The sequence below is a fragment of the Mustela erminea genome, chromosome 2, assembly GCF_009829155.1.
Source record: "Mustela erminea isolate mMusErm1 chromosome 2, mMusErm1.Pri, whole genome shotgun sequence".
Taxonomy (NCBI): domain Eukaryota; kingdom Metazoa; phylum Chordata; class Mammalia; order Carnivora; family Mustelidae; genus Mustela; species Mustela erminea.
This window is the reverse complement of record NC_045615.1, coordinates 115,753,671-115,776,525: the sequence shown is the minus strand read 5'-3', so window position 1 is coordinate 115,776,525 and position 22,855 is coordinate 115,753,671.

Sequence of the window (22,855 nt, the reverse complement as noted above, 5' to 3'; positions counted from 1 at the left end):
CTGGGCCTATTGGTTGAAACAGGTATATTCAGACTTCACATGTAGCCTGGACTTCCTCAGAGCAAAGTAACTATTTATAAGGGCAAATATCCCAAGAGAGATAGCTGGGCAGAGCCATATTGTTCTTTAGGACTTATCTTCAAATCACACAGCTTCACTTACACTCCATATTATTGAACAAGACAGCCCCCAAATTCAACCAATTTCAAGGAGAAAAGACATGTATTCCTTACTTTGATGAAATAATGGCAAGGTTACCATGAAAACAGAGCATGCTGGATGAAGATACTCTTAAAACCATCTTTGGAAAAGACAACCTTCCACAATGCGATTCACTGTAATATGGGTCCCCACATTCAAAATATTAAAATGAGAAAATATTTTATCTTAGAATCAATAAATATGGTAATTATCTACAGTTGAGATACCAAATGACAGGCCAAAAAAAAAAAAACAAAAACAAAAACAAAAAAACTCATGTTACAAAACTTTAGAAAGCTCAGGAATTTGAGGTATCAACTACCTTAAAAGGTTTTTTTATGACCTTTAACTTGTTGAAAGTTTGAACAAAGAGGAGTTAGTTCTTGGGACTCTTTCTTCATCCCCTGTAGCTGGGTAAACAGCACTCTCTCTCCTGGCAGGAGAAAGCTTGCTATGTAGAGAAATTAAGCCAAGATTCTCAAGATCTGGCAGATAAGAAGCAGAGTTTTGAAAACAGAGGTATTCAAAAAAGTCTACATGTAGAACCCAAGATCCACATCCTTCTCCTTGTTAGTTCCAAGAACTTTGGCAGAGAGATTTATTCTTCATCTCTCCCTCTCTACCTTTATAGATGATGGATTGGAAGATTCTTCTCTGGAAATATGAGATGACTAATGGGCTTAGAGAGTGAATAGAAGGATATGCAGAAATGGACATCATTTAAATATGTTGGAACAAAGAGTGCTACAATCCTAACTCTACCAATCTGCAATAAAGTCTTGCACATGGAGCTTCCAATCATTTCTTTAGTACTTTAATTTTAAGTATGAGTCAGCAGTCAAGAATCATCAGACATGTATGGAAAGCCTCAGCATGAAAGGAGATTAAAGCAAGTAACAGTCAGAGGGAACTTATCATAAAAAGAGACAAACAAGGATCAGAACAAATCTTAAAACACAAAAATTACCCTAAATTTTAACCTTGGAGAATTTAAGAAGATAGTGCATTCCTGTAATGAGAACAATTACAGAAAAAAAGGAATTTTTAAAAAAAAGAAAAAAATAGAGAACAATAAATGATTTGAAAAGATGGTTCAATTAAAAATTCAACATAAATCTTGTTTTTATTACCATGATAAGGATACTTAACATAAGATCCTACCATCCTAATAGAACCTTAGGTATGCAATACAGCATTAATTATCTAGGTGCACAGTGTTATACAATAGATCTCTAGAACATATTCATCTTTCATAACAGAAATTTTATACACATTAATTAGCAACTTCTAATTTCTCTCTCTCCAACCTGGCAAGCACCATTCTACTTTTTAAATTCTATGAGTTTGACTACTTTAGATACCTCATATAAGTGGAATCATGAAGTATGTATTCTTCTGTAATTGTTTTATTATTTATTTATTTATTATTTATTATTATTATGAAGACTTAGCATGTCTTCAAAGTCCATCCATGGTGTCATCTATTATAGTATTTCTTTCTTTTTTAAGGCAGAATAATTTACCATCAGATAGATAGATAATTTATTAAATAATTTACTTAAATTATTCTGCCTTAAAAAAGAAGGAAATACTATTATATATATATATATATCTCACATTTTCTTTATGCATTCATCCACTAACTGAGAGTTAGGTTATTTCTACATCTCAGTTATTCTGAATAGTGCTATAGTGAACATGAGAAGGCTAATACCTCCTTGAGATCCTGATTTCCATTTTTTTTTTTTTTTGAAAAATGCCTAGAAGTGGTATTTCTGGATCATAGGGCATTCTACTCTTAGTTTTATTTTGAGAAGACTCTACACTGTTTTCCTCAGCAGCACCACTATTTTGTATTCTGCAAAACAGTGGGGAAGGGTTCCAATTTCACTAATACTTCTTTTTTTCTTTTTAATAATAACCATACTTAACAGGTGTGAAAGGATATCTCATTGTGGTTTTGATTTGCATTTCCCTGGTAAGCAGTGTCATTGAGCATTTTTTCATATACATTTTGGCCTCAACAGTAATCTTTAGGAAAATAGAATCAAAAGGCCAAGATTTTCAAAAAGTAGGTAAGAAAGGGAATTTTTAAATGATAAGTGATAAATCAGTAGGTCGCTCATCTGACTAATATAAATGCCCAGAAAAAAAGAACAGGAAAAAAAAATGGAAATCACTTAAGAAATAATGCAAGGAAAATTCTCAAAGTTAAAGTTGCCCTGGTGTGCAGAATAATATACCCATACTATGGCATATTTCATAAAATTTCTGAAACTAAAATAAATTAAGATCTAAATATTCTCATGGAAAAACAAACAGGTCATATTTAAAGGATGGAGAAAAAGAATGGCAACTGACATCTCAAAACTAGAAACTAACAACAGTGGAGTAATGATTTCAAAATCTAAAAAATAATGTATTTTCTCTTTCAACAGATAATTCTATCTCTAGCCAACTATCATTCAAATTTGGGAATAGATGCAATGTTCAACAGGTAAGCTTTCAAACCAGCAACCATTCTAACATTTTAAATTATGTTACATCATGACAAGAAGTAACTGAGAAAAAAGAAACTGAATCAAGAAAAGAATGGATCCACCATGAAAAGGGGAGAAAGGTAGTCTCTAATGAGAACAAGACAGCAGGTCTAAGATGCAAGTTGAGAAAAGAGTAGGAGAATGGGGCCTTTAGGAATGATGTCTCCACGGAGAACAGAGAAACAAACAGGTGATGTAATGTTTTTGACCATAAATAAAAGGGAATATGGTTTGATATTTTTTTAAGAGTTAATGAAAAATTGATAGGGGCAAAGAAAGTTAAGCAAAAATTAATTCAAGAAAATTATTTAAATATGGAAAAAAACCTCAAAATATTGCACAGGAAAGGTAATTGAAATATAGTGCTTGACTTGGCTCAGGAGTAAAAAGTAATTACTTAGCAACTATAATGTAAACACTGAAAATTGCTTTATCTGAACAATTTTGATAAAACTGTATTGGAAGAAGGAAAGAATGCAAAGTAGACGGTGGGGACATTTGGGTGTTGTCTTCCTATTTCATAATAAGTAGGCAATAAATAATGATGAAGTTAATAAATCAAGAAAGAGGAATGTTAGCATGTAATTAGAGTTATGAGCAAAGAAGAAAAGGAAAAATGTTGCTCTCTTCCCATTCCTTTTAAGACTTAACTTTTAAAAACAATGCAGAGGTATTATGTTGATAGAAATAACTTTTAAAGAGTAGAGACTTTCAATGTAGAGAAATAGAGTCTATATCCCCTCTCCTCTACTTATTCCTTATTTTCCCATAAGTGAGGTGTTTTTCTTTCATAGCCTCAGTTTTGTGTATATACAATGAAGAAAAAATAACACCAATTATTGTGTATAACACTTTGTCATGAGTAACACTTGAATGCATTAGTACATCTAATTATCACAGAGTTCCCAGGACTTTCCACACTCTTATTTTCCTATTTTATATATGGGTAAAGAAGAGCAGAGAAAGGTTAAGTAAGTTGTCCCAGTTAATATTATAAATCCTTGATGAAAAATTTGAACTTAGGGAGCAAAATACTAGAAATATCCCCAACTCTTGCCACTGTAAAGAATTTAAATGATAGCATCTAGCACTAGCTTGCCGGAGTAAGTGCAATAAATACTTGTAAATGAATGAGTAAATGTTCACTTAACAACTTCATTAAATGCATAAAACACATATGATCCATTTTATAATGCTGATGTATTGAACTCACATAGTAGTTACCCAGGCATTAACGGAGTTTAGTGTATGATTGGGCCACTTGAATTGAAATATACAGCCATAGAGCCACCAAAGTATGTATAAGTAAATAAATTATACTATAATGGTGGTTCACTATTAATTTATATAGCTACTCTAGTTAAAAAATATTTGCAGATCATGAGGGACATTTTTCATAATGATGCCTGGGCAAGTATAAGAATTCCTACTGTTAAATACAAGCCAGAAATTATATTTTTCTAATTTATGTTTCCAGAAGGAAGTCTTCCCTTGTCAGTTCTTCCTTCTTGTCTTTGTACTGGATCAATTCTCCTATCAATTATAATAATATACATTACATCAGATTTGCCACCCAGAAGTGGGAATATCTAGAACTGAAAGTCTGTTAAGGAGTATGAATGGATTTCTTTTCACCCTAGTTAGATTAGCCTCTTGCAACATTTTCATCAATCTTTGAAATAGAATGTTACCAAATTCAGTTCAGACTTTATTTCAGTCTATAATTAATTATTATACATGTGAAAAGTTCTGCCGTCAGGTATTAAAAATCCTAAAAGTCTCAAAGAGTTTCAAAGAATGGCAAAAAAAATACAATAATAATTAAAGGTTTTTAAAGATATAAAGACATATAAGGAATATTTTGTTAGCTTCATATAGAATTAAAGCTCAATAAATTTGTGTTTTTGTTTTTTTAATTTAAAAATAAGTACTGAAGAGGGTTTGTATACTGGTAAGAGTTGTTTGATGCACCAGACTTAGAAAGCGTTAAGTTGAAATGCAAAACTCTCAATTCTAAGTGCCATGTTTTTTCTATAATTCCTTATTGCTTGCTTTTTAAAAAGTCTTTCTAAATATTATTAACTGTACAATCAAATTATTAAAGATTAATAAATTTGACTATTAAAAAATGACACTATCTCTGGCTATTCATATATGTCACCATGTTACCTTGTTCAAATTCCCAGGAGTTTAAAACAACAATTTGGCTCTTAAAAAGGTTTCCATTGGGTCACCTGGGTGACTCAGTTGGTTAAGCTTTTGATTCTTGGTTGCAGCTTGGGTGATGATCTCTTGAGTCATGGGACCAAGCCCCAAATCCAGCTCCCTGCTCAGCAGAGAGTCTGCTGGGGATTATCTCTCTCTCTCTCTCTCTACTTCTCCCTTTTCCCCTCCCACCACTTTCTCCCCCCCAAAAGTAAATAAATAAAATCTTTAAAAAATAAAATAAATAAATAAAAAGGTTTCTATTACCAGACATGCAAACTAATTTTTCATTACTGTTCATGACTACTGAACTCTAAGAACTGATTATATTTTCAAACAAGCCTCAAAATAATTAGTTTTGTTTTTGTTTTTTGTTTTGTTTTTGTTTTTGTTTTTAAAGATTTTATTTATTTGGCAGAGAAAGAGAGGGTCACAGAGGCAACACAAGCAGGGGGAGTGGGAGAGGGAGAAGCAGGCTTCCCATGGAGAAGGGAGCTGGATGTGGGGCTTGATCCCAGGCTCCGGGGATCATGACTTGAGCCAAAGGCAGACACTTAATGACTGAGCCACCCAGGTGCCCCAAAAAATTAGTTTTAAATGAAAAAAAAAAAAGAAAAAAATAGAACTAAGAAACAAACCATGATTTTAAAAGGATAAACATTAGAAAAACTTTTTTTTAATTAAATTAAATTTTATTTTATCTTTTTTTTTGTTGTTTTGTTTTTATGAGACTATTCACACTGCCTAAAGTTTCTTTGGAACACATATTGGCATTTTTTATAAGATGTACATTTCAGTGTATACTCATTCTTACCTCTTTTAGGCAAAGGAAATAAAAACCTGGAATTTCAGCATAATACATTAGAGATACTAAACTTGTAGTAGTTTTTGGTTTAATTCTTGCAGGTTATAAATGGCTGCTAGATGCTAATAAAAGATTTGGTTGATTGGTCAGCAACTTTCAGCAACATATCATGAGTCATTTTTTTAACATATTGAATCTCATTTCCATCCTTAGTAATGCAAACATTACTAATTATTATAAGATTATTTATAAGCATAATTATTATAAGCATACAAACATTACTAATTATTATAATTTTGATACTCAAAAATATGTTAGAGGACTGTTATGCTTAAAAGAAGATAGACTATCAACCTGGACCATTCAGATTAAATTCACTGTCAAAATTATCACACTGCTGTGGCTATACCTACCAAGAAAATAAAAAGGGAAATTTTCTAATTGTTTTCAAGATATATCTGCTCTGAGAATATGATATAAAAAGTATACATAGAATGACCATCCTATTGGAATATTATCATTTTAACATGGTTGATCACCTTGAATGGCTTCAAAGAACCAAATACTAATAAAATCCTAAATATGTGGTTCCTGGGGCCAAATAATTACAGAAAAGAAAAATTTGGAAAAAAAAAAAAAAAGAGGAAAAAGTCCTGAAAGGTGGTATTTGAATTTGGTTCTTAGTCCCCACACACGTTCCCCACCTCACCCCATCCCCCTGCGCCAAATGTCACCATTGCTATTATTTGGGAAGGTCTCCTAATAGAATTAATTGATCTAAGAAGGATTGGTTTAAGGTACTATCCTAACATCGAGCAGGTTGCTTGGAGATTCAGTCCGTAGGTGGATTGTAGCTTGATAAATTGGTGAGATTATTCATTTGAGATATATGCAGAAGCAGACCAGGGAAGCAGGAAGATTGCGTCATGGTGCTCCACAGCATGCCTTTATAATTTGTATACAAGTCGGTGCGAGAGCACTGAATCAAGAAAACTTAATTTTGACAGGTCTGATATATAGTCTATTTTGGTTAACCAAAAGGAACACATACATTTACTACATTAGAGAAATTTCCATTATTTTTCTCTCAGCCATGAAAATCGATTTTGATGTGATTACACTCAGAGGCTGCTTGATGTGCCTCTGACAGCACAAAATGGATAGAGACAGTGGGTGGTATAGAATGTGGGAAACTGTGGCTAAGCTGGACTCTGGCTAAGTGAAAATCATAGGATTCAAATACCAATTAGGATAATTTGTGTGAAAACAGACCCAAGATAAAATAATGATGACTATGCTATATGTAAATGGTAAGGAAAAAAATAGTTCAATAGATCAAGTAACCAAGGGTTTTCATCGTTTCATTTTCACTGGAAGCTTTATTTAGAGAAATGCAAGGATATTACTAATTGTAACCAGTCAATATTTTATTTTTTGAATAAAATATTGAGCCTTTATTATATATAAGGCATTTATTTAAGCAATCTCTATTGAAGTTTATATTTTGTAAAGAAAAAAGTAAGAATTAGAGACTGTGTGATTGTAACTGGAAATTTCATTTCTGTTCCTTTTCAGAGCTCCTCTCTTACTATTTGTAAAACTATCCTGACTTTATTTCATTCATTCAATAATTATTTACCAAGCATCCAAAGGCAAGGCACTTGACTAAGTATCTGGTACACAAGAACAAACAAGGTAGACAGTACTTGTTTTCATGGGGTGTATAGTCTAGTCGGGAATGCAAGTAAGTAAAAATAAATTATTCTAAAGTGTAGTAAGTGTAACTAGTAAGTGTAAGTAGTAAGTTTAGCCATGGATGATGAGTAGAGTCTATTCAGGAGTGGTTAGTTATCAATCAGTTCTCAATTAATTATCAACTGAGATGGGAGTAAGGGTCTGGAAGATGGAAGAAAGGGGGTATCAGAAAAAAGAAATAGCTTATTCAGAGGTCAAAAAGCTAGAGAGTGCATAATACAAGAAAACAAGACAAAGAATTTATATTGACTGTCATGTAGAATGTGAGAGTTGGGGTGAAATGCTAATGAGAAATAAGATCAGAGTGTAAACAATAGTGATTTAATCAGGGACCACAGGAGAAAACCATGAAAAACTTAGTCTGAAGGAAAGAAAGGATGTTGGATGATCTTAAGTACCAAATACATATGTTTAGTCTTGTACTTCAATAAGATAACTCTAATTGCATGAAAGATAATGGATTGGATGTAAACCAGATTGGGAATAGGAAGAAAACTGGAGGACTGTTAAAGCAATCCAGGCAAAAGATGGTGGTAATCTTAATAGGAGTATAGACAGTAACTATAGGAAGAAATAGTAGATTTTAGAGGTTCATGGCTTTTGACTTTTTCTTTGTTCATTTGTTTGGAAGATAAATTGATATAAATATGGAGTTGATTGGATCTAGGGATTAAGGAACAAAGAGTCAAAATGATTGCTGTAAAACAACCAAAGCCTGCAATGAATATATTTGAGGTATCTCCAGTTTTTCAGGAGGTAGAGACAGTTCCTAAGTTCCCCATGCCTTCTTTTTTTATTAAAGACATTTCTCCATGTTCTGTCTTTAAGAAAGACAAAAACACAGGAATCATGGAAGAAAGGAAGATACAAGAAACAAAGAGCATATATAAACTGTGACTGAGGACAGACCTAAGGCTAAAAAGACAGAGGGAGACCAGATCTACTGGAATATCAATGATTTTGGTCCCCTAAGAAATCAGCAATAGCAGCAATGCCATCAGGAAATTTTAAGAGATTGAGAAGGGGTACTTGAGTCTCTAGTACTGAGCCTAGATCCTCAGAAAGGGTTGACATGCTCTCCTCATCTGAGCATCAGCAGAAAGGTAAAAACAAGAAATTAAACCAAAAATTCCTGCAGTTGATGGAAATTTCAGACACTGAATACAGAAATTCATGTACTTGAAGGATAATAAGATAGACACTTCAGTCTTAAATGTTCTCAATAAAAACTTTATTAGAAATGGATAGATACATTTTTAACTATATAACTTCTAAAACGAAATATATCGTGCTTGAAGTAAAAACTTCAACTGACTAAATTAAACAGAATGATAACAGCTGAAGAGAGAATTAGTGAACTAGAATATATATCCCAAAATAGTCAATAGGAACCAGAGAGACCAAAATAAAAAAAGAAAAAAAAATCTTAAGTATGAATGATAATATAATAATATATATATGATAATATAAGTAGTTTTAGCATGCATGTAAATCAGTCCCAGCTGGTGAGAATAGAAGAGAGGCAGTATTTAGAGCGATTATAGATTTTTCAGGATTGATAAAAACATAGATCCACAAATTCCATCCTGATCCTCCAACAAGATAAACATAGAAAAAATTAAAACTGAAGCAAATTGCAGTAAAACTGAAGAATAAAGACAAAGAAAAACCTTTAAGAGCAATTTAAGAGACATGGTTAGGTGTCCATTGGTGTTAGCTATTTTGTTGATTAGTTTATATAACTTTATCAGACTGTTTCCCTAGACTTTGACAACTCTAGCAGCTCGCAGTCCACGACTGGTAATCTAAATCTAAAGTGTACTTTTCTTGACTTAGCATAATCTCTTGGGTACTTCTCTGAAATAGGCACCGAGCTCATTGTTTCTACATGTGGTCTCATTCGGTCTTCTTGACAACCCTCTGAGGTTGATATTGTTATCCTTACTTGAATGAGGGGAATTCTGGGACTTAAGGAGGTTTTGTAACTTGTCCAACATCACACAGCTAAGAAGTAACATAGCAGGGACACAAACCCTAGACTTTGCCTCTGAACACAGTCCATTGTGGTGACTCATCTTTTATTCCTTATTCTAGTGAGTCTTACATTAGAATATCTTCAACTCAAAAGGTAGAATATAATTCTTGTATAACTGTGAAATAAAAATAATTTAAATAACTAAAAAGCAGCCAAAGAGAGAGAACAGATGACCAACAAATGAATAATTAGAACATCATTGGCAGTCAGAAGGTATTCGGAAGATATCTTCCAAGTGCCGAGGGAAATAACTGCTAACTTAGAATGGTATAACCAGCAAAAGCCACCTTTGGAGAAGACTATACAAAAGCCATGTGAAGATGAATAAAACTAAGAAGTCAACACAAAGAAACTAAATTAAAGAAAATTCTAAAAAATGTATTGGAAAAAGATGGGAAGTCAAACTAGAACAGAGCATGTCTATATTATGCAAAGAATGATCAATTTAATAGGTCCTATGGCTGTTAAATTGTTATGAAGGAGGATTAAGGTACTATTTAATTTTGAAATTTCTAAAACTAAATTTCCAAGGGTTTATTAAAAATTATAGAATGAGGAAAAAGTATAAACTCAAATTTTAAAATAGTAAGATGGATGGTAAAAGAAAAATAAAAAGTAAAAAGTTAAATAGTAGAAACAGGTATAATATATCATAATCACAGAAATAAATATATGTATTATACTTATCAAGAAACAGTTTAGCAAATTGGATTTTAAAGTGAAGCTATATGCTGTTTATAGAGAAATGGCTAAAAATTAAAGAGACGAAAAAGTATAAAGTAAAATGATAAAAATATATACAAAACAAATACTAACCAAAAGAAAGCTGACATAACTATCTTAATAGGGAAAAAATATATCTTAAGATAGGAAATACTTTTAGGGATATAAATTGTTATAAGATAATGATAAGAGCCTATATATATCAGGATTCTCTAATAAGTATATATTTATATACTCCAAAAAAAACCTATTTCAAAATAAAGCTACTAAGAAAAGTTACTAAATCCTTCATCTTTGTGACAAATTCAACATACTTTCCTCAATTCTTGACAGATTAATCTAGAAAAGGTAAAAGACAAAATAGAAAAAACTTCAACAAAACTATCAGTCTGGACACAATAGATTTCTATGGAGTCCTGTACCTGAGAATAAGGGAATATGAACTCTTTTTAAACATCTAAAGATTTATAAAGATTATACACTGGATCATAAGGTAAATTTTAACAAATCCCGAACTATGGTCAATACAAGGCCATTAACTGAAAACAGTAGCCACACACACACACACACCCATAAATAACTCATGTATTATTCTAAATTTTTATAACCTAATGATAGCAAACATACTGCAAATTAAAACTTTTATTTAGCAGGAAATTTACTAAGTTCTTATATTTTAAAAAAAGCTGAATATTAATGAGGACATTAATTCTGTCAGGACAGAAACCCCGACATTAAAAAAAAAGAAAGGACATAATAAACTTAAGAGCAGAATCAATAAATGCAAAACAATTATAAAATTATTTTTAAAACACATAAAAGTTGGTTCTTTGAAGATACTAACAAATAGACAAATATCTATGAGGACTGGTCAAAGAAAAAAGAGGAGAAAAAATAAACAATATTAGAAATGAAAAGGGTGACATAACTATAAATGCACAGATATTAAAATGATACAAATAAGAAGACAATATTAGGAATGAAGTTCTTATTGGTCACTATGCCACACAGTAAGTTATGAAATGCACAATGAAAAGGGGTTGGGAAAATATATTCAGAGTTGGCTTCTGAGGACTTCATGGACAAACAAATGGTTATTCAAACAGCCAGTTGTCATACAGGCTAATAGAAAAATCTAAAGTTACCAAAAAAAAAAAAAATCTGAAGGTAGAGGTAATCAGCAATACATAGAATACATTAAATATTTTTAGACATTACTAATTCTCCTAAGCAATGTATACATGTTTTCTTATATAGAGTATGAAGCAAATTATGCTTAACATTATTTTACAATAATGAAGCTTAGACAAGTCAAATCATTTCTCATTGCATACATAGTAACTGGCAGAGTAAGAATATAAACCTTGAACATACATTTATCTCTAGAATTCATGTTCTTAAACACTGTCTTACACTTCCTCATCTGAGCTAGAGACTGATAGACTGGGATCCATCATGTTATAGAGGGAAACTGATGCCCTAGAAGCAGAAAATATTAGCCAGGGGATTTTTTTTTTAAATAAGAATATAAAAGGGCTTAGGGAAGAATTCTGAAGATTGCCAATAATTAAAGGGTAGACCAAGGAGAAAGAGAAGCTCACAAAAGAGGTGAAAATGAAACGGTCAGAGAAGTATAAGGCAAAAAAGGAGAGTGCAGTAAGAGATAAGTCATAAGAAGAGGGCGTTTCAAGAAAGAAGGAGCAGTCAATAGTGTCAAACTCTGCCAAGTGTTCAGGTAGATAAGGCTTGGAAATTATTTATTGGATTTAACTACAAGGCCATCATCTCTGACATTGACAAGAGCAGGTTCAGCAGAGTGGGGGAAGTCGAATCCAGATTTCAGAAGGTTGTAGAGTGAAAAGGAGAAACAGATGTGGCGACAGAATTCAAACTTTTCTGATATGTTTGGCTGTGAATGGGAAGAAAAAAAATGCATTGGGTTAGTGAAGGACAGCATGGAGAGGATATCTTTTTCTAAGAAGTATGTGTAGATGCTGAATAGAGGAAGTGAATATAGTCATAAAAATTAAGTATCTAGGAAGGAGGGGATAGCTCATTTATCAACCACTGTTACTGTTTTACTCTTCTAAAGTCTTTATAAAGATTAACTTTTTCAATTCTCACCCACTCTATGCAATAGGAATATTTCTATTTCCCCCTCTTGTAGTTAAAAATGAATATGAAGAGGTTAGGTCAAATGCTCATGGTCTCTTAGGCAATTAGTGAGGAGTCAGTCAAATCCAAGCTGCAAATGCTTCATTAGACTAATTATCTAAGGATAAGTAACAAAGAAAAGCCTTTGCAAAGGAACCAGAGGGATTCAGCAAAGAAGTTGAGAGGTGAGCCTTGGATAGGAGGAAGGACACATCCTAACTATAACAGGAAGAAAAAGGCACTCTTGTATGGAAGCATTTTACTGAGGTTGTGGTAGTTCACAGAGTTTCCATGGAAAGGATGGAAAGGATTCTGTTCTTACTGTCGAGCTATCATTTAAGGATATCTGTGAAAGATGGGTGAGGCGATGGGGTTAGAGATTTGGGGGGGAAAAAATGGAGATGGTTTGACATAGCATCACAGAGAAATGGAAAAAAAAAATGAGCTTATTTTAGACACAGTAAGACTACAGAGTAACTATATATATTGGTGACTACCTATCAGTGACCATAGCAGTGCGCAAGATGGAGCATTTTCCCTCTTAGCAGTATTTAAAAGTTCAGGGCATTATTTTTCAGTGAGGGTTAAACTTTGCCAGGTAGAAACAACAAAAGGGATCCAGAAGAAGAGAGTTGAAGCTATTGACAAAAGAGCAATATCAAGAGATGACATTTGGAATCCAAGCTGGATAGGAAATGCATCTAAGAGAGAAATGGAAGCAGACACGTAAGTACCCCTGAGCGGTGATTCTGAACCTGCCTGTGCAGTACTTAGGCTGCTTTGGTAATAGGAAGCCCAGAGAGTGTCAAACAGTGCCATCCCCACCTTCTTAAAGCCCCCAGGGTGATTTGAGTATGTTGCCAGTCACAGCCTTGAGTATTCTAATTAGGTGGGAGCAGAGATCAGGAGTTGAGAAGAATAAGAGCTGAGAGGGAAGGCGAGGAAAGTTACTAAGTTAATTATTTCAGAGATAAGGCTTTCCCTGATGAGGACAAAGTCCAAATAACTAGCCAGTGGTGGCTTTTGGCCAGTATTTGACACGTTTCACACACAGCGTAGAAGTCACCCTGGATCATCGTAGGATTTCAGATGGAAAGGCAGTGTGAACAAAGGCCAAAATCTGTAGTCAAATAAGAGGATTTAACCCAGATGTTTGGGGATGATAGCGAGGCAGAGAAGTATAGAATGATTTAGCCAGATGGGACTTGTTTGAAGTCGGAGGTTTTGGTTTTGTTCTGTTGTTTTGTTTTGTTTTATCCTGTTTCTCTATGGAGATGAGCATACAGGGGGCAAAAGAAGCATCTCAGAAAGCTGGACTCTGAATCCATAGCTTAAGATGTTTTTGGGGGGGTGTTTTGTAGCACCTGCCACTTAAGAAAGTGGAACCCTTTAGGAAGGACCAAGTTATAATTAAGATCAGGTGCAAAAATAAAAGATCAGGCAAAAAGGTTGAGGTTATAACTGCTTTCTAATAAAGATGGAGAATTAAAATTAATAGGAAAAGAAAGTAAAAGAGGTAGAATCAAATAGAATCTAAGAAAGTAAACGGATGAGATTATCCTGGAAAGGTAGATAATTAGACAGGTTTAGATACTGAGTGTGGAGCTTTTATACTAAAATCACAAATTAAGACGGGAATGCAACTTACCACTAAATTATTCTAACAATTCTAAAAACATTCCAATCTGTTGGTAACTGTTTTTCACTTGATTCTATTCCATTCACTAGGGAAATAATCATTCATCAATGCATAATAATTATTTTGTTTCTTCTTTGCCAGTATTTGTGCATCTATTTCTCTTCATGTTGTTTCACTATTAAAATATTTTTGATATAGATTTTCTTTAATGTATAAAAAAAGTAGTGTCTACTCAAAATGTTTATAGGAAGCGAACACTTAATTTTACCAAATGTGTTTTGGGCAAATTCCAAAGCATTTTTTGAAATAACTGATTATATATGCATATGACATTAATATAAGCAATATAATATTATATAAACAATATAATATAAGCAATACAATGTAAACAATGCAATATAAGCCCTTGAATGTTTTGGACCCAGTCCATTTGTCATTTTATATTGCATCTTTAACATAATACTAGGCCCAAATTGGTATATTGAAGGTTTGGGGGTCAGTTTTTTGTCCACTTCATAAACTATTTTCTACATTCTGAAACAGTCTAAATAGCATAAGAAGGATCCTGACATAGTCTTACCATAAATTCATCTGAACCATATTTCCCTTGCAACATTTTTTGGAGATAGTTTGCTTTTTGTTTTTAAAATTTATAGTTGTTATTTGTCTTTATGTGATTTTCAGGTCTTAAGTTAATTTTGATAATGTATTTTCATGTTTTATGACACTTAATGCTTCTGATTTTGGTTCATGGTGATTTAACATTAAAAATAATACTGTAGTGCTGTGAAGTGTGTAAACTTGGCGATTCATAGGCCTATACCCCTGGGGCTAATAATACATTATATGTTTATAAAAAAATTAAAACATTTTTAAAAATAGTAATACTGTCTAGGGGTACTTGGGTGGCTCCGTATACTAAGAGTCTGCCTCAGGTTCAGGTCATGATCTCAGGGTTTCAGGATCTAGCCCCTCATTGAGCTTCCTGCATAGCAGGAAGTCTGCTTCTCCCTTTCCTCTGTTCCTACCCCCTGATCATGTTCTCTCTCTCTCTCTGTCTCTCTCTAATTAATTAATTAATTAATCTTTAAATATACTGTCTAAAATTAAGCTAATCCTCTTTTATTACTAATGTTTAATAGCTGTGATTTCTTCCACGTTCATTTCCTCTTTTTCAACTGACATTGCCAGGTTGACTATTTTATTTTTTTAAACATTTTTTATGTTTCCATTCTGCTACCTTTTGGCTTTCTCATTCCTTTCTGTTTGTATTTCTTATTTATTAATTCCTTTATCCTGCTTTACTCCTTAATGTTTGTTTTACTTTGTTGTGAATACTTGAGCTGCATGTTGAGTTCTTTCACACCTAGTGTTTCTTGCATAAATATGTGCATTTAGATTTATAAATTCTCATCTAGGTGGAGAGTTGGCTGCATTCCACTAATATAATATGAGGTACCCTCACTTACATTGTATTCTGTATAGCTGCTATGACAAATTTAATTTCTGCTTTGACCTAAAGTTATTTATGATATTTTTGTTTATTTTCCAAGCATTTTTAAACACAAACTTTTCTTAATAATATCTAGTTTCATTGCATTATTACTAGAGAATATGACCCATTAACTAACTTCCTTTTAGATTTATCGAGGGTTTTTTTGTTTTGTTTTGTTTTGTTTTGGTGGCCTACTACATGTTCAGTTTTTGTAAAAGATCTGTGATGCTTAAGAAGGTATATTTTCTCTTTGTAAGAATGTGTGATATGTATATATAAGACAGTATATTTAATAAAATAGTATATAATAATTCTATCATAAAATAATATAGAGTAACATAGAGTAATAATGAATTATATAAACAAAACATCAGTTAATATATAACAAAGTAATATGTAGTATATAGCATATATATGTAGTATATAATATACATTATAAATTCATGGCTTTCGGGACGCCTGGGTGGCTCAGTTGGTTGAGCAGCTGCCTTCGGCTCAGGTCATGATCCCAGCGTCCTGGGATCGAGTCCCGCATCGGGCTCCTTGCTTGGCAGGGAGCCTGCTTCTCCCTCTGCCTCTGCCTGCCACTCTGTCTGCCTGTGCTTGCTCTCGCTTCTCTATGACAAATAAATAAAATAATAAAATCTTTAAAAAAAAAAAAAAATTCATGGCTTTCATATCCTGAGTAACTTTTGCTAATGAGATTTGTTAAAAACATAGGTAAGTATCCTAACTCCAATTCATATATTTTAACTTCTCTTATATAAATTTTGAAACAACTTTATTTGCTACCAGATATTAATATTATTTTGAATTTTTATTACTATAATTCATTATTCCTATAAATAACTGTTTTATATTATAAATTTTTTTTTGCCTTGAATTTTATTCAACTAAATATTACTAGTGTGACTGTTTACTTGAAATTCACACTTACCTAAAAATGTATTTGCTCATACTTTGTTTGTCATTATTTAGTTTTACTTACCTTTAATTACTTTATTTTAAATTCAAGTTATGGGGCAGGCCTTGCCATTCTGCCATGGCCCATCCTAAATCATCTTTTGAGATTTTTCCATAAGGTGAGCTTTCCTTGAAGGATTGGATTTTTTCTACTCTACCCTCAACTGTGTTCTCTCTACTTCAGTAACATTTTCCTCAAATAATATATTTTATTGCATTCATATTTTTGCATATGCCTTCCCACAGTAGTTCTGTTTTCCTTGAAGACAGGAATTATGAGTTGTTATTGTTGTTGTTTTTATCTGAATTATTCAATAGCAGATGCTAATATTTGCTTATAAAAGAAAAGAAGGAATAAATGAGTAGGTGGTGTCTGTAGGCAAGATCAGGAAATTATGAGTATTTTTGCCCCCAGAGGATGTATTCCAATAATGACTGAATAACTGGATTCGAAATATAAAAAAATAAAATAAATATTTATACATGTGTTTCTTGTTTTTAATACACTATTTACATATACTTACATATAATATAGGCTATATAGTGTGTGTGTGTGCATAAACATTCATATATCTGTGTATGTATGCATATATACATGTAAGGAAAAAAGAGAATATATATTTATGTATGTATTCTAAGGTGTTTTCAAACCCAAAGAAATTTAAGTGAAGGCAGAAATATTTCTATAGTGAAAAGTTTTATGTCTTAAAGAACAAAATTATCATTGAATCTCTTTTTGTTTCTTATAATATTTCCCTTAATCCTCTTATTCTTATTTTCTAGAGGAAACAGATACTTTTTTCTTAAATGTCAAGCCATAAACATGTTCTGTTTTATTATTTTCTAAGCCATTTATGAAACCAGGTCACTTCTATTACATGGAAGAAAAAATATCCTTATTGCCAACTCATTAAATTTAACTTATTACCTTAAGTCTTATGCAGAGTTAAATATACTTTCTAAACAAGTCACCTGTTTATAGTCACCGGTTCAGATCTTCAAATAAAGTAAATGAAGAAAATGTCAACCAAATCCTGTATACATCAAACCAGAATGAAACACTTTAATAACCAATAGATACTGATTTTATATTGTATAACTATACTACTCTTCTAAATTAAAAATACTTTTGAGTTCTCTCTGAAATGCCCATGGGTATGTTTTCCCTTAACAGGCACATATTAAAATTAATGGGGCTATATTCAGTATTAAAGGGAAAAAGGAAATCACCTCCTTAAGATTGTGCCTTTCATACTATTTTGCAAATCACTTCATAGTTGAATAGGAATTTGAACATCCAATTTTCTTGCATACCCTGCAAATGTATCCTTTTATATTAAGAATTATCACCTATTACGCACTTTTAGGCTTTGTGTTAGCCAATTGCTTTTGGGTTTTCTTCCATCTACTTCATTCTGCGTACTTGGGAAGACATAAATAAAGCAGAAAGCTCTATAATGTTTGCCTCTGGCTTGGTAGTAACTATAATCTAAAGGATTTCCACTAACTTTTCTTTTTTCTTATATTGACCCAGGTATGCATGGTCTGGCACAGATGGTGGATAATGTACCCTATCTCAAACCCTGGAGCAATGGATGCTACAAGTCATAGACTTTGTGATGCTATGGAAACAGTCCTCTGTACTCTAGCCCTAGTGCTTCATCAGTTGTGTGAACTTACATGGTCTCCTTACTCCTAAGCCTCAGCTTCTTCAACAGATACAATGGAAAGCTGTAACAGAAAAACTGGAACCTTAATGGGGGTGTTGAAAGATGAATACAAGGAGAAATCTAATGAGAGGCTGGTGGTAGTGCTGTAGGTAGAGTGGAGGGAAGAAGCTACTACTGTGAGGTAAAAATTCACTGGGGACATTAACCAACAAATTAAGCAATGGAAAATAAGATAGAACATGATATGTGGGCCAAATTATAAAAATGTGGAATGTCACATAAGTTTTCTAACCCAGCTTATTTATATACCAATGTTAGTCTGATCTTTTTTTTAGACTTTGGTTCAATTTTCCTATCACTTTCACCTATATATTGTTTGACATTTTTTTGCTCATTTTCACTTTCTTTTGCTATATTTTGTTTTTGTTATTTATGTATTTGTCTTGCTTTCCCACTTCCTCAATATTTCATTTCCAAAGCTCTGATGTCTACATTTTCATAGATATAAAAAATTATAAAAAGTAACACACTATATTTGATATTCAAAATATGTTGTTTTTGGAAATTTCAAAGTATTTTTCCAATGATATCCCATAGATTTATCCAGTACCTCTATGTAATGGACAAGTAAATAAATATACAATTTATTGTGTTGTCTTTGCTGAAGGCAAATCTGTCAAATGAGAATGTCTGGAGAGAGTAATAACATTTTTATTCGTCAATAAACTCACCAATCCATTTATTCATTAAATTGATATTTATTGAGCCCTTACTGTGTGACAGTCACTGTGCTAGAGGGTTGAGGCATGATCCCTATTCTCTAGACACTTAAGATCTAGTGTATAGAACAGACAGTGGACAAGGAAACACAAACTTAAATATATAATTATAAATTGTGATATGCTATATAGATGCCACGTGCTTTATAGATGCTATAAAGCCAAGAACAAACTGTGATGATAGACTACCAGAAGTAGACATAACTTATATTGGGTAGTCAGCAGAGGCCTTGCTGAAGAGTATGTTCCTAATTACAAGCCATGGTTTTAAATTGAAGACAAGTAATTCTTTGGAAAATACTGATCTTCTTTTGGCAAATGTAGTGACTATTATCCTTCAGGTCAACCACAAGAATATTTTTAAAAATATTTCTACTGATTCTCGAGCTGTTCATGTCATTACTGTGTTGATTCAATTCAGCTTGCTGAGGAAGTATATCAGGATACATCTTAATATGCAGTTCTAAACTTGAAATAGGACAACATGTCTATTTCTTGTTTTAACGTAAGTAAAAAAAAATTGATTCATAACACCTATTTTTTCCTAAGAGTGGGTAACTTGCAATACATTTCCATTTAGTCTTATCTGTAGTTTTTGGATGACAAAAATACTTATAAGAACAATAGAACAAGAATTTGAGTTCTATGTACTCCCATTTTTTTTATATTATTTCTGTCTTCACAGTTCCGCAAAGTAGTTGACCCCACCATTTTATGGATGAGAAAACTGAGTCTAGACATTTTAGCAACCTTCCTAAGATCAACAATAGAACAAAGAGTACGGCCGAAGTTTAAAGAGTTAGCTATTGAAAATTCCTAGCCTATACTCTTTCTTCTTGTTTTTTTTTTTTCCTTTTTTTAAAAATTTTTTATTTAAATTCAATTTAATTAACATATGGTGTATTACTAGCTTCAGGGGTAGAATTTAGTGATTCTTCAGTTACATATAACACCCAATGTTCATTACATCAATTGCCCTCCTTAATGCCCGTCAGCCAATTACCCCATCCCCCTACCCACCTCTCCTCCAGCAGCCCTCAGTTTGTTTGCTATAGCTAAGAGTCTCATAGTTCACCTTCCGCTCTTTTTTTATCTTATTTTATGTTTCCTTCCCTTCCCCTATGCTCATCTCTTTTGTTTCTTAAATTGCACATATAAATAAAATCATATGGTATTTGTCTTTTTCAAACTGACTGATTTCATTTAGCATAATACCCTCTAGTTCCATCCACGTCATTGCAAATGGGCAATATCTCATTATTTTTGATGGCTGAAAATATTCCAGTGTGTGTGTGTATGTGTGTGTGTGTGTATGCCACATCTTCTTTATCCATTCATCTATCAGTGGACATCTGGACTAATTCTATATCTAACTTGGTTTGATTTCTAAGTACTTCAAGTTTTTGTGCAAACTCCAGAAATGACTATTGTGGGTTGAATTATATCCTGCCAAAATATGTGTTGAAATCCTAACCCCTAGGGGGGAGGAGTCAAGATGGCGGAGAAGTAGCAGGCTGAGACTGCTTCAGCTAGCCGGAGATCAGCTAGATAGCTTATCTAAAGATTGCAAACACCTGAAAATCCATCGGCAGATCGAAGAGAAGAAGAACAGCAATTCTGGAAACAGAAAAACAACCACTTTCTGAAAGGTAGGACCGGCGGAGAAGTGAATCCAAAGCGACGGGAAGATAGACCCCGGGGGGAGGGGCCGGCTCCCGGCAAGCGGCGGAGCAACTGCACACAAAATCAGGACTTTTAAAAGTCTGTTCCGCTGAGGGACATCGCTCCAGAGGCTAAACCGGGGCAAAGCCCACGCGGGTTCAGCGTGGCCTCAGGTCCCGCAGAGTCACAGAAGGACCAGGGGTGTCTGAGTGTCGCAGAGCTTGTGGGTATTGGAACGGGAAAGCCGGCTACAGAGACAGAGCCGACAGTAAGCTCGCAGCTCAGGGTTACCTTGAACCGGCCACAGGCTCGGTGAGCTCGGAGCGCAGCCGGAAGTCAGGCAGACGGGAGAAACCGGGCACTGTTCTCTAAGGGCGCACTGAGGAGTGGGGCCCCGGGCTCTCGGCTCCTCCGGGCCGGAGACCAGGAGGCCGCCATTTGTATTCCCGTCCTCCGGAACTCTACGGAAAGCGCTCAGGGAACAAAAGCTCCTGAAAGCAAACCCGAGCGGATTACTCACCCCGGCCCCGGGTAAGGGCGGTGTAATTCCGCCTGGGGCAAAGACACTTGAGAATCACTACAACAGGCCCCTACCCCAGAAGATCAACAAGAAATCCAGCCGAGACCAAGTTCACCTACCAAGGAGTGCGGTTTCAATACCAAGGAGAGCAGCAGAATTCCAGAGGAGGAGAAAGCCAAGCACGGAACTCATGGCTTTTTCCCTGTGATTTTTTTTTAGTCTTGCAGTTAATTTAATTTTTTTCTTTTTCATTTTTTTTTTTTTTTCTCGCCTTCGGGTAAAATTTTTTTTTTTTTTAACTGTTACCTTTTTCTTTTTTAACGATTTTTTACTAGTTTATCTAATATATATATTTTTTCTTTTTTACATTTTTCTTAGGTGTTTCCTTTTTTTTTTTTAATTCTTTTCTTTTCTTTTTTCTTTTTTTTTCTTTCTTCCTTTTTGAACCTCTTCTTATCCCCTTTCTCCCCCCTCACGATTTTGGATCTCTTCTAATTTGGTTAAAGCATTTTTTCCTGGGGTTGTTGCCACCCTTTTAGTATTTTACTTGCCCCTTCATATACTCTTATCTGGACAAAATGACAAGACGGAAAAATTCAACACAAAAAAAAGAACAAGAGGCAGTACCGAAGGCTAGGGACCTAATCAATACAGACATTGGTAATATGTCAGATCTAGAGTTCAGAATGACAATTCTCAAGGTTCTAGCCGGGCTCGAAAAAGGCATGGAAGATATTAGAGAAACCCTCTCGAGAGATATAAAAGCCCTTTCTGGAGAAATAAAAGAACTAAAATCTAACCAAGTTGAAATCAAAAAAGCTATTAATGAAGTGCAATCAAAAATGGAGGCTCTCACTGCTAGGATAAATGAGGCAGAAGAAAGAATTAGTGATATAGAAGACCAAATGACAGAGAATAAAGAAGCTGAGCAAAAGAGGTACAAACAGCTACTGGACCACGAGGGGAGAATTCGAGAGATAAGTGACACCATAAGACGAAACAACATTAGAATAATTGGGATTCCAGAAGAAGAAGAAAGAGAGAGGGGAGCAGAAGGTATACTGGAGAGAATTATTGGGGAGAATTTCCCCAATATGGCAAAGGGAACGAGCATCAAAATTCAGGAGGTTCAGAGAACGCCCCTCAAAATCAATAGGAATAGGCCCACACCCCGTCACCTAATAGTAAAATTTACAAGTCTCAGTGACAAAGAGAAAATCCTGAAAGCAGCCCGGGAAAAGAAGTCTGTAACATACAATGGTAAAAATATTAGATTGGCAGCTGACTTATCCACAGAGACCTGGCAGGCCAGAAAGAGCTGGCATGATATTTTCAGAGCACTAAACGAGAAAAACATGCAGCCAAGAATACTATATCCAGCTAGGCTATCATTGAAAATAGAAGGAGAGATTAAAAGCTTCCAGGACAAACAAAAACTGAAAGAATTTGCAAATACCAAACCAGCTCTACAGGAAATATTGAAAGGGGTCCTCTAAGCAAAGAGAGAGCCTACAAGTGGTAGATCAGAAAGGAACAGAGACCATATACAGTAACAGTCACCTTACAGGCAATACAATGGCACTAAATTCATATCTCTCAATAGTTACCCTGAATGTTAATGGGCTAAATGCCCCTGTCAAAAGACACAGGGTATCAGAATGGATAAATAAACAAAACCCATCTATATGTTGCCTCCAAGAAACTCATTT